The sequence below is a fragment of the Cryptomeria japonica genome, unplaced genomic scaffold (genome assembly GCF_030272615.1).
Source record: "Cryptomeria japonica unplaced genomic scaffold, Sugi_1.0 HiC_scaffold_33, whole genome shotgun sequence".
Lineage (NCBI taxonomy): Eukaryota > Viridiplantae > Streptophyta > Pinopsida > Cupressales > Cupressaceae > Cryptomeria > Cryptomeria japonica.
In genome coordinates, this window is record NW_026728855.1 from 633,126 (window position 1) to 638,378 (window position 5,253).

The window sequence follows — 5,253 nt, forward strand, 5'->3', positions numbered from 1 at the left end:
ACCGCACCAAAGGTGCACGCCTTGGTGCTCACCAAAATCCGACTTCCGACTTCTTCTGCTATGCGGGGTCTTTGAGGTTGGCGCAGTGCGCACAACCAGGGGAGTCAACCCACCGAATGCAACACCTCCCCTATATAAGCTATTTGTCTGATTCTCATACATGCGTAGACTGCAGCAATGATTAGGACATCCACCCCAACTTTTGACTTCTTAAACAAGACAGGGTCTTTGAAGTTGGTGCAGTGCACACAACCAGGGGAGTCGACCCATCAAACGCAACACCTCCCCTATATAAAGCTATTTGTCCGATTCTCATACGTGTAGTCTGCAGCAGCGATTAGGACATCGACCCCAACTTCCGAATTCGTTTGCATTGACCGCACCAAAGGTGCACGCCTTGGTGTGCACCCTGGAGTGCACTTTGGTGCTCACCTCGGTGCACACTTTGGTGTGCACCTCGGTGTGCACCAAAGGTGCGCACCTTGGAGCGCACCAAAGGTGTACACTTTGGAGCGCACCACATAGGGTCTTTGAGAGGTTGGCGCAGTGCGCACACCAAGGTGGGTGTTGAGGTGCGTGCCGAGGTGGGTGGGTGCTAGGGTGCGCTCCATGGTGGGTGCCAGGGTGGGTGCGTGCTAGGGTGGATTCCAAAGAGGGTCATAGGGTGGGTGCCAAGGTGGGTTGGTGATATAGTGGGTTCAAAGGTGGGTACTAGGGTGGGTTCCAAGGTGGGTCACAAGTTGGGTGCCAGGATGCGTGGGTGTTAGGTTGGGTGCCAAGGTGGGCTCCTGCGTGGGTGGGTGCTAGGGTGGGTTTCAAGGTGGACGCGAGGGCGGGTGCCAAGGTGGGTAACAAGTTGGGTGTTAGGATGGGTGAGTGCTAGAGTGGGTGCCAAGGTGGGTGGGTGCTAAGGTGGATGCCAAGGTGGTTCACAGGGTGGGTGGGTTCTAGGGTGAGTTCCAAGGTGGGTCACAGGTTCAGTGCTAGGGTGGGTGTCAAGGCGGGTGTCGAGGTGCCTGGGTGCTAGGGTGTGGATGCCAATGTGGGTCATAGGGTGGGTACTAGGGTGGGCTGCAATGTGGGTGCCAAGGTGGGTAACATGCTCGGTGGGTTCTAAATTGGGTGCCAGGGTGGGTGTGCACCCACCTTGCCCGAGGTGGGTGCCAAGGTGCCAGTGTGGGTGGGTGCTAAGGTGGATGCCAAGGTGGGTGAGAAGGTGGGTGATAGGTTGAGTGGTAGGATGGGTGGGTGCCAAGATGGGTCACAGGGTGGGTGCAAGGGTGGGTAGGTGCTAGGGTTGGTGTCAGGGTGGGTGGGTGCTAGGTTGGGTTCCAAGGTGGGTGCGAGGGTGAGTGTCAAGGTGGGTCACAGGTTAGGTGCTAGGATGGGTGAGTGCTAGGGTGCAAAGGTGCCAGGGTGGGTGCTAGGATGGGTCGATGCTAGGGTGAGTGGCAAGGTGGGTCCACAAGTGTCAAGGTGGGTGCCGAGGTGGGTGCCAAGTCGGCGACTGCTATGGTGGATGCCAAGGTGGGTCACGGGGTGGGTGCCAAGTTGCTAGGTTGGGTTCCAAGGTGGGTGCCAACGTGGGTGCTAGGGTGCGTGGGTTAAAGGGTGTGTCACAACGTGGGTGCCAGGATGGGTGCGCACCCACACTGGCCAAGACGGGTGCGGGTGCAAGGTTGGGTTCCAAGCCCGGTCACAGGCTGGGTGCTAGGATGGGTGGGTGCCAAGGTGGGCACCAGGGTGGGTGCACCCACCCTGGCCAAGGTGGGTCACGGGGTGGGTCCTAGGGTGGGTAACGGGGTGGGTACTAAGGTGCGTGCCAAGGTGGGTCATAGGGTGGGTGCCAAGGTGGGCACCAGGGTGGGTGTGCACCAACCCTAGCCAGGGTAGGTCACGGGGTGGTTGTCGGGGTGGGCGTCAAGGAGCCAAGGTGGGTGGCAAGTAGCCAAGTTGCGTGCCAAGGTGGGTGTCGGGGTGGGTGCCAAGGATCCAAGGTGGGTGCCAAGGAACCAAGGTGGGTGTCTGGGTGGGTGCCGAGGTGGGAGCCAGGGTGGGTCCCAAGGTGAGTGCAAAGGTGGGTGCCAGGGTCAAGGTGAGTGCCAATGTGGGTTCCAAGGTGCCAGGGTCAGGGTGAGTGCCAATGTGGGTTCAAAGGTGCTAAGTTGGGTGCGAGGTTGGGTGCGAGGGTGGGTGGGTGCCAAGGTGTGCTAGGTGGAAGCCCGGGTGGGTCGGCATCCCATGGGTGTCGAGTTGGGTGCCTGATGGGTGCTTCTTGTCAAGTTTTAGTCGTCGGGACTCATTTCGAGCCTTAGAGGTCGTTTCTTGTCCGGTTGCCCTGTCTTCGACCTGGGAACCCAATTTTGGTCCTCGGGTCCCATTTTTTTTTGTCTCGCATCCCACTTTTGGCCTGTGGCCTTTTCGGGGTCGATTCTCGTTTTGGGCATCAGAGCATGTTTCTTCTCCTAAAACCCAATATTTGTTTATTAAGTCTCGGAACACATTTTTGTTCTCGTGGACCCATCATGGGTCTTGGAACGCATTTGTGGTCCTTGGGTCCCATTTTGCATCCCGAAACTTGTGTTTTGGTGCTTGATCCCTATTTTGGGTGCCCACCTTGCACCAAGTGCGCACCCGGGGCAAACCGAGCGCCTTGGTGCACCGGGGCAAGATCGAGCGTGCACCCGAGGCGCCCCGAACATGCACCAAGGTGCACTCGGCCCACATGTGAGCGCAGGTCGTTGCGCCCGAGGTGGTGTGTGGGCACCGCGTTGCAGACGGGACACTGCACGCACACGACGCCCCCTCCAGGTGCACGCACGTAGGCCGGGCCGGGTGCACACCCGACGCCCTAGCAAGGTGCGCGCACCCGGGCAGGGCTCACACTTGGCGAACGGGGCGCACTTCGCGAGGGAGGGTGTGCACCTCGACGGGGGTGGGTGGCCGGGGTGGATTCGCACGTGGGTCGCGGTTTGCTAAGTACACACTGCGACAAGCTCATAACGGGTGCGATCATACCAGCGTTAGTGCACCGGATCCCATCAGAACTCCGCAGTTAAGCGCGCTTGGGCCGGAGTAGTACTGGGATGGGTGACCTCCCGGGAAGTCCCGGTGTTGCACCCTTTTTTAGTTTTTCGCCGGGCGTCGCAATGCTATTTGAATAAACCTTTTGCCCGTTTGCGTTCTCGTCGGGGCCGGGCCGGGCCGGGGTGCGCTGCCCGCACTACCGCGCGCGCGGGGGGCGACACCGAGCGCGCACCCGAGGCGCCCCGAGCACACAGGCCACGGTGCAACCCGGGCGTTGTGCGCGCACCCCGGTGCGCCCGAGGTGCTGCGCGCGCACCCAGGTGAAATCGGTGTGCACCTCGGCCAGTGCGCGCTCGGTCGAGTCGCGCACGTTGGCCAAGGTGCACGGTGATGTTTCTTACTCTAAGGTTCCGCACCAGACGCCCGGGACAGGTGAGCGAAGCTGGGCGGGGCCGGGTGCGCGGCCGGGGCAGGTGCACGCAGCTGGAGAGAGCTTTGGAGCACACTTCGGAGCGCACCAATGATGCGCTCCATTCAAAAGTTTCCTGAAAAGGCAAAAAAAGTTGAGATTATAGAATTTCCCACTTGAGAGATTGTAAAAAAAAAAAATTTAAAATGAAGGAAACGCGGGTGCCAAGGTGTGCGCAGCCCAGCCAAGGTGTGCGCACCAAGGCGCCCACCCTGGCGAAGGTGCACGCAAGGTGCGCACCCGAGGCAAACCGGACAATTAACCCAACTTTCGACTTCGCGCGCACCTTGGAGCGCACTTCGGAGCGCTCCTTGGTGCGCACCAATCTTGGGCACCTCGGAGTGCACCATGGCGCCCACCAAGGTGCGCACCCGGGGCAAACCGAGCTCCGACTTCGTGCGCACCTTGGAGCGCACGAAAGGTGCGCACCATGGCGCCCACCAAGGTGCGCAGCCCAGCCAAGGCGTGCGCATCAAGGTGCGCACCCTGGCGAAGGTGCGCACCCGGGGCAAACCGAGCTCCGACTTCGTGCGCACCTTGGAGCGCACAAAAGGTGCGCAACCCAGCCAAGGTGTGCGCACCCCGGTCAAACCGAGCTCCGAATCGTGCGCACCAGAGGTGCACGCCATCGTGCGCACCTTGGAGCACACTTCGGAGCCCTCCTTGGTGCGCGCCGATGTTGCGCACCTCGGAGCGCACCCGGGGAAAACAATGCAATTAACCCGACTTTCGACTTCGTGGGCACCTCGGAGCGCTCTCGGGTTCGCACCTCGGAGCACACCGAGGTGCGCACCTTTGATGCGCTGCCTTCACCAATTTCCAGAAAAGGCAAGAAAACATTGAGAAGGTGTGCGCACCGAGGTGCCCACCCTGGCGAAGGTGCACGCGAGGTGCGCACCCGGGGCAAACCGGGCTCCGACTTCGTGCACGCCGCACCTTGGAGCACACTTCGGAGCGCTCCTTGGTGCGCACCAGGGCGCGCAACCCAGCCGAGGTGCCCACCCCGGCGAAGGTGCACGCGAGGTGCGCACCCGGGGCAAACCGGGCTCCGACTTCGTGCACGCCATGGTGCCCACCGCGGCGAAGGTGCACGCGAGGTGCGCACCCGGGGCAAACCGGGCTCCGACTTCGTGCACGCCGCACCTTGGAGCACACTTCGGAGCGCTCCTTGGTGCGCACCATGGTGCCCACCAGGGCGCGCAACCCCGCCGAAGGTGCACGCGAGGTGCGCACCCGGGGCAAACCGGGCTCCGACTTCGTGCACGCCGCACCTTGGAGCACACTTCGGAGCGCTCCTTGGTGCGCACCATGGTGCCCACCAGGGCGCGCAACCCCGCCGAAGGTGCACGCGAGGTGCGCACCCGGGGCAAACCGGGCTCCGACTTCGTGCACGCCATGGTGCGCACCGCGGCGAAGGTGCGCACCCGGGGCAAACCGGGCTCCGACTTCGTGCACGCCGCACCTTGGAGCACACTTCGGAGCGCTCCTTGGTGCGCACCAGGGCGCGCAACCCAGCCGAGGTGCCCACCCCGGCGAAGGTGCACGCGAGGTGCGTACCCGGGGCAAACCGGGCTCCGACTTCGTGCACGCCGCACCTTGGAGCACACTTCGGAGCGCTCCTTGGTGCGCACCATGGTGCCCACCAGGCCGCGCAACCCAGCCAAGGTGTGCGCACCAAGGTGCACGCGAGGTGCGCACCCGGGGCAAACCGGGGTCCGACTTCGTGCACGCCGCACCTTGGAGCACACATCGGGGCG

The 5,253-nt window shown here is 62.4% G+C and overlaps 1 non-coding gene across 1 annotated transcript; it reads left to right on the top strand.

Annotated features, from left to right (window-relative positions):
* Positions 1–3,004: 3,004 nt before the first annotated feature.
* On the top strand, positions 3,005–3,123 carry LOC131861874 (5S ribosomal RNA). The gene has a single exon (XR_009360904.1). It is a non-coding gene; the product is annotated as a 5S ribosomal RNA (ribosomal RNA).
* Positions 3,124–5,253: the final 2,130 nt, after the last annotated feature.